The 2,821-nt window shown below is 46.5% G+C and overlaps 1 protein-coding gene across 10 annotated transcripts in view; it reads left to right on the top strand.

Annotated features, from left to right (window-relative positions):
- The window catches only part of Gatad2a (GATA zinc finger domain containing 2A), a 92,391-nt gene that overhangs the window by 46,165 nt on the left and 43,405 nt on the right, over positions 1–2,821 (top strand). For all 10 annotated transcript variants that reach the window (XM_021219151.1, XM_029531803.1, XM_021219152.1 and 7 more), the window contains exon 2: positions 2,071–2,172. The gene's annotated coding sequence lies outside the window, so the exon portion shown is untranslated. The remainder of the gene's footprint in view (positions 1–2,070; positions 2,173–2,821) is intronic.

The following is a 2,821-nucleotide window of genomic DNA, read 5'->3' as shown; positions in this document are numbered from 1 at the left end:
TTTATTTATTTATTATATGTAAGTACACTGTAGCTGTCTTCCGACACTCCAGAAGAGGGCATCAGATCTTGTTACGGATGGTTATGAGCCATCATGTGGTTGCTGGGATTTGAACTCTGGACCTTTGGAAGAGCAGTCGGGTGCTCTTACCCACTGAGCCATCTCACCAGCCCCGTTTTTGTTTTTTTTTTTTTGAGATAAAATCTCTGTCTTGTTCTAGAGTCAAACCATCTTCCTGTCTCAGGTGAGTGCCAGGACTTTAACGTGACTGTAGTGTTTTTTTTTTTTTTTTTTTTCTTTGTGCATCATGTTGTAAACAGATTCTGTTGTAGTCTTCACTTCTTACTGACTGATGTGCCTGTGGAAACACAGCTGACTTTGCGCACTAATGGCCTATGACTGACCCAGGCCAGGGTCTTGCTAACTCAGACCATCACAAGTTGAGAACATACTAGCAAGGGGTTTTTGCAAAGTATTAGCCAGTAAGCTTTACCACCACCTGACCACTCAACCTGAATTTAATACTTAAAACCAAAACCTACATAGTGGAAGGGAAGAACCAGCTTTTCAAAGTTGTCCTCTGACTTCTATATGCAATTTCACTGCTTGCTTTTCTGGGTGTGGGACTGTAAGCTGGAGGTGTGGGCATTGGCCACCAACAGGGAGACATGATCAGGCTGCATATTGCTAGCCTGGGAACAAGTTGAGACTCAAAAGCTGAAAGGAGGCTTTTACAGAAATTGTAGCTTTTGTTCCACAGTAAAGTTGAAATCATCCCAGGGTGGGGTCTCTGTGCTGGCCTTGATCTTGAGGAGGGACAGGTGTCTGGGCACCTGGGTTCCCTGCCTCTGGCTGAGAAGCTTGAACTTAGTGGGTCAGGCAAGCGAGGGCTAACAGCATTTGCTGGATTTCCCAGTCTACACTGAGCTGGAAGGCCCTGGTAGTGTCTATGGCAAGGGCCTTTTACATGGGAGGAGTCCTGTGCTCCTTGATACCCAAAGGTCTCTCTGGCAAGTTTTCCTGTGAGAATATTTTTTGAGTCACAAATTACTGAACAGAGTTTAGAAAAACGATTTCTTGGTGGGTATGGTGGTGTGTACTTTTAATCTCAGCATGTAGAAAGCAGAGACAGGCAGACCTCTGAGTTCTAGATCAGCCAGAGTTAAATCATAAGATCTTGTATTATAAACTGAACAGAGTGTATGAGTGTTTTTCTTACATGTATTTGTACCATGTGGGTGCTAGGAACTGAACCCTGGCTCTCTCTACAAGAGTAATCAGTGCTTTTAACTGTTGAGCATTCCGTTAAAAACAACAAAACTGGTTTCTTACTAGAATGTTTTCCTGGCAGTTGTATGGACACAAGAACGAGAACAGAGGTGGTATTGATACTAGACAAGCCAGGTGCATAAAATTCTGAAAGTGGGACCCAACCTGACACCACAGACTCTGGGGCCTGTCATGGAGCCACTCTGCCCAGGACTTTGGACGTCTTCTGCTATGTATATAGCCGACAGTCTCTTCTTCCCGGGTACTTGTGCCCTCCTCGTCCTCAGGGACAAGCTTGTACTTCTGCACTGGTGGCGGCTCAGAGTGCTGGGCAGGTTTCCTGAGTATCAGATGTATCAAGTCTTTGTTTTATAAAATTGGGTCTGCTCCGAGGCCATCCCCACATTAGATGAGCACCTGTGTTAGCTTGGGCTTAACCATTCTGTTACTCCTGGCTTGCTGTGAGGACGGCCCTTCAGTCATTGACTCTGTATTCTGGGTGATAAATGAGAACTAGTTAGACTTGGCCTGTTACTCAGTGTTGTCGTGCTTTTGTTGAGAGCTTCCAAGGTAGGTCTGGGGTGTTGTTCACAGGTTACCCCATGTCCACTAGGCCTTAGAACTTGATTTGCTTATCCTGGCTCCTGTTGTGGAGGGCAACAATGGCAGACAGAACCCAAGGTCTTGCTCATACTTGGTAAGCTCTACCACTGAACTACACCCCAGCACTGGAGAAGTTTGAAATTTCCTGATTCCCAGCAATTTTATGGAACTCAAGTGTTTTTCTGTCTTTTGGTTTAGGTTGGCCAGCACATTGAGCCATCACATCCACATAAGTTGCCTTTTGACAGAACTGTGGCCATGGCAGCATGGTAAGATCCGTGCCCCGGACCCTGAGGCCAGGTGAGTGCTCGGGACTGACGTCTATGGGATGGAGAGCTGGCTTAGATAACCTACATATCTGATAGAGCCCTGCTCAGGAAGGAAGGCAGGGAGTTGTGTCCCTGTGGCATCCAGTATGACCCTTGAGCCTTGGGGATAGACACCATGTTTATTGGTCACCTGCTCAAAGGGCTGGGGTGGGGGGTGGGGGGACCAGAGACTAACCGTTGACCTCCAGCTGTATCTCCTCCCAGATGGCTAGGGTTGCTCTTTAGCCACTGCCCAGCTCTGCAGAACACAAAAGGCCAGGATTCCACAGAGGAAGGAGGGGCCTTTCTATTGCCACCAAGGCCTCACAGTGACATTCAGTGACATGTACCTGTAAAAGGAAGAGGAATTGAGTGTATCCTAGAAGTAGGGCATGGCTTCAAAACCTCCTAGAACAGCTGTCTCAGTTTTAAGGCTTTAAGACTGTGACATGGTGTCTTAGCAAATGGTTTACCACCACTCATTGGCATCTGGTTGGCTCCTGAGTGAGATTTGGCTGCTTTGACATCCTCCTATTCTGGACACTGGCTGTGACAGTGTTAGGGTTAGAGTTTTGGCTGTTTTGTTCTTTTTTCTTTTTCTTTTTTCTTCCTTTTTTTTTCCCCCCCAAGACAGGGTTTCT

This window comes from Mus pahari, chromosome 19 (genome assembly GCF_900095145.1).
Source record: "Mus pahari chromosome 19, PAHARI_EIJ_v1.1, whole genome shotgun sequence".
NCBI classification, from domain to species: Eukaryota; Metazoa; Chordata; class Mammalia; order Rodentia; family Muridae; genus Mus; species Mus pahari.
The sequence above is the reverse complement of the archived record's forward strand: the minus strand, read 5'-3'. Positions and strand labels throughout refer to the sequence as shown.